At 28.2% G+C, this 9,390-nt stretch overlaps 1 long non-coding RNA gene across 1 annotated transcript; it reads left to right on the forward strand.

Moving 5' to 3' along the window:
• The first annotated feature begins 368 nt into the window (after nt 1–368).
• LOC134267281 (uncharacterized) lies at nt 369–5,333 on the forward strand. Its single transcript, XR_009992128.1, has 4 exons — nt 369–410; nt 747–820; nt 1,636–1,764; nt 3,385–5,333. It is a non-coding gene; the product is annotated as an uncharacterized LOC134267281 (long non-coding RNA).
• The last annotated feature ends 4,057 nt before the right edge of the window (nt 5,334–9,390 follow it).

Consider the following 9,390-nt stretch of genomic DNA (forward strand, 5'->3'; position numbering starts at 1 on the left):
TATGATTGTGATTATGTTATCGCTCACCTATATGTTTAATGTCAGCTATGCTAAATAACCCATTTCTGTGTAATTTGAGAGAATGTTTTTGCCATGTGGTTAAAGTATGGCGTGCTATTTATGTTATCATTTAAAGTCTATCCTAAATAAATCTGTCTTAAAAAATACATTTTACCAATGACATTTAATATGATTAGAGTATAGGTATCCATATATAAGAGATATTATTTTGCATTACATTTAAACATGTTTTTCTGTCCTGTTTATCTGTCAATTGTTGCTTTACTTCCTTTGTAAAATTTAGGTTAAATATATTGAGTATCACTGAATATTGTATGCTTTTTTTTTCAGGATCAGCTAAGATGTTATTCACTGGATTATTTAATTGGGCATATAATTGGATATCTCTGGTAAGTTTGTCTTTGTTTTGTTTACATTTATGAAGATCATCTTTGCATTAAATCATGATTATGTAAAGTTCTGTTTTGAATGTAAATGTACTGTATTTATCCTCATTTCATGTGATTTACACTTGTATAACCTGCATGTAACTCAGAGTACATTTAATATTTCTATGATGGGTCATTCTATGATATTGAATTTCAATCAGAAAAATATTCACTAAATTTTGGTAAAATACATGGTATCTTTTACATTTCTGTCCCTTTTGTCTGTAAATTATTGCTTTACTTACATTGTAAAATGAGGTTAAATGTGTATCACTGAATTGTATGATTTTTTTTCAGGATCAGCTGAGATGTAATCAATCACAGGATTATTTAATGCATAGGCTAATTGGGCATATAGTTGAAAATCTCTGGTAAGTTTGTCTTGTTTTTTTTTTTACATTTTCCTATGATGGTCATCTTTGCATTTAAGCATGATTATATGGTTAATTTTATTACTGTATAATACTTATGTGATCTGATATCTCTAACTTACATTCATATAAACACACCCTTATTTAACCTAAAATATATTAACACATGATTAAGGGATCTTCAGAATATTAATAAGTCCTTTTGTATAAATTATATGATATAATTTCATAATTCATTATGTATGTTACCCATGGCCATGGAATTCAGACTTACTAAATGGTGATCAAAGAGATATTAATTAGGAATCTAATAAGAGAAAAGGAAGAATTTACAAAAGATTAATCACAATAGTTATTTACTTTTTGTTTTGATTCTAAATATGTGGGATATATGGCATACATATATTTTCATTTTCACTTTTGTTTCTTAGTAATGAGCTTTTCAAAAAATAAAGGACTACATGTTGTACTTTGATGATGCTAAAAAAGATGTATTTTTCTGTATGCAGTACTGACAGATATTAAACAAAATTGAATCTGTTGTTAATAAAAAAATCTTTTAGTGTCTAAATAATTAATTTGATAATCATTTTATTTGTGATATCAATACAGTAATTGTGCTTTTTTTTTTTATTATCTAAAGATAACATGATGAACTTTTCTCATCTGGAGTTAATGTTAAAAACAATTTTTGAGATTAAAAACAAATATTTTCATGAACTTTTTTGGCATTGTACATGTTTGTTCAATTTTTAAACATGCATTGTTTCACACAGTACTCCATCATATTAACAAAAATGGTTTTATTTCTACAGTCATCAACATGGAAGCCATGTTTTGTTCCTAACCATCTATGATTAATTCTCTATGAAGTTCAGACTGTCTGCTCTTCCTTTGGAAATACACAGTTAGTCAACCAACAAAGAAACACACAAAACTTGAAGGTAAAGTTTCAATGAGATACAATTGTAATATATATTTATTTATTATTTTATTATTTTTTTTTTTTTACATATGCATGTTTATAATATTGAATTGATATGTAAATGATATATTTAAATAAAAAGGGCTTGGTGGTCATGGTCATGTTTAAACTATATTGATCTCCTTTAGAAGAAGAAGAAGAGCTCCATTTCAATATATATACAAAAATGCATGATCAAATTTTGAAACTAAAATGTATGAAAGTTTTCTTTGCCAAATGATAGTTAACAGCTGAAGATAGCATATCTAAAGAATAAGTTAAATATGGCTAATTTGCAACCCCCCCCCACCCACCCCCCCCCCCCCCCCCCAGCTTCCTTAATATCATAGTTGGTAAAGATAGCAAGTTTTGACTCCAATTGCTGATGAATTCTGAATTTCCCATTTAATATTAACATTATATCACAGGGAAAGAATACTATAATGTAGCACATCAGGATGACCAGAAAAGAAATCTTAATGACCCTCTTAACTATGTATAAAGACTGTAACCTTATAACTGATGTAAGATAATCTGATTGTGTGGAATTAAAATTCCCTGGTGTTTCTACTACCCAAGATCTTCTTATGAGTGCATGGGACTGTTGTAAACCTTCTCCTGTTTATAAAAAATATACCTTGGAGCATGACACTTTATTCATAAAAGGTACTTTCAATATCATTTCTATGAGTTTTTGTTCTTTCTTTTTAATAATCTAGTGTTATATCTCATTTAAACCCATTAATATGTATGCTTCCAAAATCTTAGATCTGTCTGTATAGTTTTTTCAGCTCTTTGAACACAAATACCCTGATTCAATCTTTTGAGGTAAACATGATAGAGACATCATAGATGATTATCAGAGTGTGTATCACAATCTTAACCATAAGGTCAATTTAAATGGTCTAAGACACAACAAATGAAAGTGAAAACTTTTTTTTTTTATTAGAATACATAATTTTGTAATAAACAAATACTGGAAAAGTTACTCTCATAATAAGCCTTAATGTCCTCCAAGAATTCAGTTTGGACTTCCTCCATTAATCCTTGTATCTTCTCCAATGGTTTTGTGGGCTAAAATTCATGTGTCTTTAACAACATTTTTTTCTGACAACTGTTTTCTCTTATTATCTATAAACTTGACTTCTTCTCTAGTCAAAGGTCTTTCAGGGTAATCCAAGTAATTCTTACCCTCTTTTGGTAATAAATGGTTATATTCCTCATTGGCTTCTTCTGCAATCAAGGGTCTTTCTATGTAATCTCTGACAACATTAGGATCACCCTTCTCTGGACTTAATTGATTATATTCTTGTTGAGAAATGATCTCAATAGTGCCATCTTTTTTTATTTTAACTGGTATACCTCTGTCTATATCTTTCTCTGAAAGAACTCTCTTTCCAAACTGAATTTTACTCATTCCTTTACTCTTTTCTTTACTGGAGGTGTTACCCATGGTTAATATGAAAAAGTCAAAATCTTATGTTACAACTTGTATTTATACCCTTTTTGTCTATATTTAGAATTCCATCAAGCTTATATTATATAACAATTTTTTTTTTTTTTTTTTTTTCAACTAAGACTTTTTTTTTTCTTTTTTCAGGATTCTCTAGTGAGGGCTTATGGAAATGATCTATGTCTACTCTCAGAATGGTGAAAGACTATCAGATTATGCAAAGACTAACAGAATATCCTCTCTTGGAACACTGAAACAAGAAAATCAAACAGGAGATGGATGGAGGATTTAAGAAGCACATAGATAAATATGATTTCCAACGAATTTAACCAGTATTATCATAGACTGTGGTTTACAGGATGACAAAGTAACAGGATTGTATCATTTTACTGTCAGACACTGACTATGGATAAGATGTACCCATTTATTAAACTGAGATCTAGTCAAATCAAGTACAATTGTATTGAAAAAATGATTTTCTGATAGCATGAACTCTTTAAAAATTAATTCTCACAGACCTCAAAGTATCTGAATGTGACTTTTATTTTTACCAATTTCTATTGAAGACTGTTGTTATGTATGAGAAGTATACATTTAAATCTTTTATTTTTCATCTTATTTCTATAACCCCCTAGAAATTACACAGATATTCAGATGCTGAATTTAATATTATTATTTAACTTTCCTGGAATGGTAAATATATTTTGTTTGTGTATGTATCATTTTTTAATTTTGAATTTAAAATTGGTCTCAATAAGACCCCCAATAAAGATGCAAGTGTCCCATAATCTGTGGTTTAATAATATCTTGAATATCTTTATCATATCATATTCATCATACTAATTACATATTGAATGTTTGTAGGAATACACTTTGTTGTTTAGGACACTTTGTCAAGGTCAAAGCATAAGATTATTGAGATGACTTCTTTGACAATAATTTGTAACTTACAAACTTCACATCATAAGTACACAGATGAAGAATCAATAAGATATTTCTATAGATTTTTTGGATCATTTACTCCTGGGTAAAAGTTAGTTACTAACTGAGATTACTGATTTGAATCCTGTAATGCAATAACTTAAACATTGTGTGATAACTTATAGACTTTATAAAAATTAGGTGCAAATTCTTAGGAAAGGATTGAAATGTTAATCAAATGTACAATGTTCAAGGGTGTTTATATGACTATTACTATGTAATACCTTAGAATTCTGTAAAAAATTTATTATCACTGCGTAGATAAAAATGGTGCATTACAGCAACTCTGGTGATTTACATACCTTCAGTCATAAATACATGTAGATAGGTATTTGGAAGACTCCTTTAGATTTTGAAATTTTTATTTCAAAAGTATAGAATTTAAGTTTGAAAGATTAAATGGCAGCATATCATTTGCTTGTGAATTAAAAAAATAAATCCAAACATATACATCTTTGGATGATAATTGTAGCATTTTATCAATTCCTGGACTTCGGTCTTGATATCATCCTTTAATGTCCTTAAAATTTTAATGACTGTCTTTTAGTTTTAGTTGAATTAGTTTCTTTTCTACATGTGAAAATTACATCATCCAAAGAAGTTCTTCATCTGCATGTTATATGAAGAAGACAATTTTCATCACAGTGAAAGAGATTGTTTTGTTAAACATATTGCATTGATGCACAAATATACTTTTAGATTTTTAATAGCTAGGGTTCATATTTCTTAATATGGAATGCTAAGTACTGTTGATTTCAATTTTTTTTTTTTTTTTGTGAACAAAGACATACTTGTAGAAAAAAATGTACATGATGTGTAAGAAAAGCATGTGTAAACCTTATGACTTTATATTTGCTGATTAATTCATTTATGAGTTTCATCTTTGTTTCAATGTAAACATTTCTAAGTAGGGCACACACCAGAAACTCTTAAAATTATTATATCAGGGTTTAACACAACAATTCCAAATGATTTTTGAACGCTTTTCATGTATCAGAAAGACAAAACAGAATGTTTGTTCACAGATGTTCCAAAGGAAAACAAACACAAAGAAATGATTTGTAATGTTCTTTATGTGATTCATGTAAAATGTATTTTAAAAGTGTACCCTAACATTTATCTTTTGCATTTATATTTTTGTAAAGAATTTCTCATAACTTTGAAAAAGTAGTCTTATTGTATAATATGGGTAGCTTAAAATCTTGTAAACTTGAAAGTTGTACATGATGTGTTACACATCTTACATATGTAACCATTTCATTTCAGGGTTTTCAGCATATATTGTAGTTTTGTCTTAAATTTGTTTACTTATGTAATCAATAATTTGCTAATACTCAAATTAGGAAATATATGAGAGAATAAACAAGAAAATCAGGTTTAAAAAATGTTTTTTACTACAAAGGGGTTAATCCATAAGTAAATTCAGTCTATACATTTAAGGTATTGGTTTATGAAATAAACTTACATATGAACATTGTAAGACAATTGTAATCATTAGTTTAACCAGTTTTTTTTTAAAAAAATAAATAGATTCACTGTCAGCATGTTATTTCTTGTAAAATAAATGAGAAAACAATTTTATTTGAGTCAGTTTTTTTAATGTAAATAAAAAAGCATTGGAAGTTGGGAATATTTCACAAAGTTAATTAATTTATACAAAATTTGTTATACATAAGTGAATAGAATTGGGCAGCAGGCAAAGCCTATTTGAGCCCTCTTTCTAAAGAGGGTAATTGAGCATAATTCTCACTAGGATAGTTGGAATATTTTGATTTAAGCATTAAAAAAACTATTTCATATTGAAATATACAAACCATGTTTAGTCATGCAGTATATAGTTTACACTTGACAAAATGTAAACCTTATCTCTATTCAGGGTCAATCCAAAGGTCAAAAAGGAATGAAAAAAAAAAATTTCTCTTTATGTATCAAACATGCAGGTATTATTGCAATAAATTCACTGTATTCATTTTTTGTTCTCTTTCTATGTATGAATAGCTCTGATTTAGGCAATCAAAGCAAATGAGTTATGTCAAATGATGAAGGTATACACAAGAAATTAACATGGACAGAGAATTTTGAGTTTCCCTCAAATATGGCTACCAAGTGATGTGAAATAAAAACAAAATGTGGATTCATCTATTAGGATTGAAACTTGTACATAATATTAATGATGGACACTATGACATTAAGAATGACATGAAAGAAATAAGTTTGATTCAATTATATGAACAGCTCTTAATCCATACAGTCAAAATGGAGGAAAAAATTTTCTTTATTAGGCATAAAGTAACAAACACTCACCCAATGCATCAGAATTTTACTTTTTTGAAGAAAAGGAACCTTACTTACTTTGTTGAGTTGACATTCATATTTTTTGTGTTTGACAGGTAGAGCAATGGTTTCTAACTATTATAGTGAGAACTTTTTATTTAAGAGTCATCAGATTGTTCTGATATTTTGGTTAAAATAACTGCATGACATCAAATAATTTGTTCATACAAAGGAATAAAAGATTTTCCAGGTTTCTTCTTTAGTCAGATTAAATAGTGTTCAACTAATATGTTCAAAATACATTATACAAGATAATCATCCAAGTTACACAAAGGTAAACAAATGACCTTATTATGTTTTAAGTCAAAAGGTCAAAGTGAGGAGGATATCTGCTATATTTAATAGTTTGGTTAATATTCATCAAACTTCATGAATAGGTTAATTAAACAAGCTTCATATATTTTGATTATCAGATCAAAGATCAGCACACTTTTTGCGATACCATTGTTGTCTATGAATATCTTAACACCTCTATTGATTTTTCAGATTAAAGGTCAATGTGTTCCTGCTACAGTAAAACTTCATTATAAGGATATCAGAGTGATTTGTTTATTTGTAAGAAATTAGTTATAAAATCTCCCACTCTTTCTATAATATGTCACTGAATGGGCTCCTTCATTTTAAAGAATTTTACAAGCAAATCATATACTGACTTTTAATCCTTCAAAACACAATATGTATATTAAATCTTGAGATTGAGATTTCAGCCTTTTAGGATTTCAGACTCTCAGGCTTCCAATCTTTAAAAACTTTCAATCTTGAGGACTGAGTATTTTCATATTTATTTTGTAAGTCTTGTCTTTTATGTCATTACGATTGATCCTTAGTAATTTAAACTTTTTCATATTTGTAAAACCAGAGTGTGAAAGTATAGTGTTTGTGTAATCTTCTAAATGTTTATCCATAAATACTGCTTTTAATACAGTCAAATATAATTTGTGATGATCAAAATTTCCAAATTGCCTGACCTATACATATTTAGAATTTCAATATCATACACTCTTGAATATTAATAAATATCAATATTTTGATTAAGCATTTAGCTATCATCCATACACTTGTTAACCTAAGGAAGGCTCTTATCATAAGTTAAACTCATGAAATTCCTCATGCAATTTTGAAGAATCTCTGTTATAAGGGATGGTAAAGACAAAAGACCCATAAATTTCCAAGGAGTAAAAATATTCAAAAATATATATCCACATTAAATTGAGGAACATTTGAAGAACTCCTTTTCTTTATAACTCATGACATTTCATGTAGATAGTGGCTATAATGTGTAAATAATCTTTATGAAAAAAGGATGGTGTAAAGTTAGCCTCACCCAACACCCAAGGGAGAGGGGAGGAGGGGTTGAACCCTTCTTTTTGTCCAGGAAACCTGAATTTTAAAGTTTAAAAAAATATATAAAATTGAATTAAATTTGTTTTTAAAAAATTATAAAATTGAATTAAATTAATTTTTCATTTCCTTTTATTTATTTATTTTTTTATTAATTGAAATAAACAATGCCAATTTCCTTTCCTTTCTTTTACCTCTGTCTTCATAAGGAAGGACAAAAAGAAGGGTTCAACCCCTCCTCCCCTCTCCCTTGGGTGTTGGGTGAGGCTAACTTTACACCATCCTTTTTTCATAAAGATTATTTACACATTATAGCCACTATCTACATGAAATGTCATGAGTTATAAAGAAAAGGAGTTCTTCAAATGTTCCTCAATTTAATGTGGATATATATTTTTGAATATTTTTACTCCTTGGAAATTTATGGGTCTTTTGTCTTTACCATCCCTTATAACAGAGATTCTTCAAAATTGCATGAGGAATTTCATGAGTTTAACTTATGATAAGAGCCTTCCTTAGGTTAACAAGTGTATGGATGATAGCTAATGCTTAATCAAAATATTGATATTTATTAATATTCAAGAGTGTATGATATTGAAATTCTAAATATGTATAGGTCAGGCAATTTGGAAATTTTGATCATCACAAATTATATTTGACTGTATTAAAAGCAGTATTTATGGATAAACATTTAGAAGATTACACAAACACTATACTTTCACACTCTGGTTTTACAAATATGAAAAAGTTTAAATTACTAAGGATCAATCGTAATGACATAAAAGACAAGACTTACAAAATAAATATGAAAATACTCAGTCCTCAAGATTGAAAGTTTTTAAAGATTGGAAGCCTGAGAGTCTGAAATCCTAAAAGGCTGAAATCTCAATCTCAAGATTTAATATACATATTGTGTTTTGAAGGATTAAAAGTCAGTATATGATTTGCTTGTAAAATTCTTTAAAATGAAGGAGCCCATTCAGTGACATATTATAGAAAGAGTGGGAGATTTTATAACTAATTTCTTACAAATAAACAAATCACTCTGATATCCTTATAATGAAGTTTTACTGTAGCAGGAACACATTGACCTTTAATCTGAAAAATCAATAGAGGTGTTAAGATATTCATAGACAACAATGGTATCGCAAAAAGTGTGCTGATCTTTGATCTGATAATCAAAATATATGAAGCTTGTTTAATTAACCTATTCATGAAGTTTGATGAATATTAACCAAACTATTAAATATAGCAGATATCCTCCTCACTTTGACCTTTTGACTTAAAACATAATAAGGTCATTTGTTTACCTTTGTGTAACTTGGATGATTATCTTGTATAATGTATTTTGAACATATTAGTTGAACACTATTTAATCTGACTAAAGAAGAAACCTGGAAAATCTTTTATTCCTTTGTATGAACAAATTATTTGATGTCATGCAGTTATTTTAACCAAAATATCAGAACAATCTGATGACTCTTAAATAAAAAGTTC

Source organism: Saccostrea cucullata, unplaced genomic scaffold (genome assembly GCF_032062105.1).
Source record: "Saccostrea cucullata isolate Sc308-1 unplaced genomic scaffold, CSIRO_AGI_Scuc_v1 ctg9717, whole genome shotgun sequence".
NCBI lineage: Eukaryota > Metazoa > Mollusca > Bivalvia > Ostreida > Ostreidae > Saccostrea > Saccostrea cuccullata.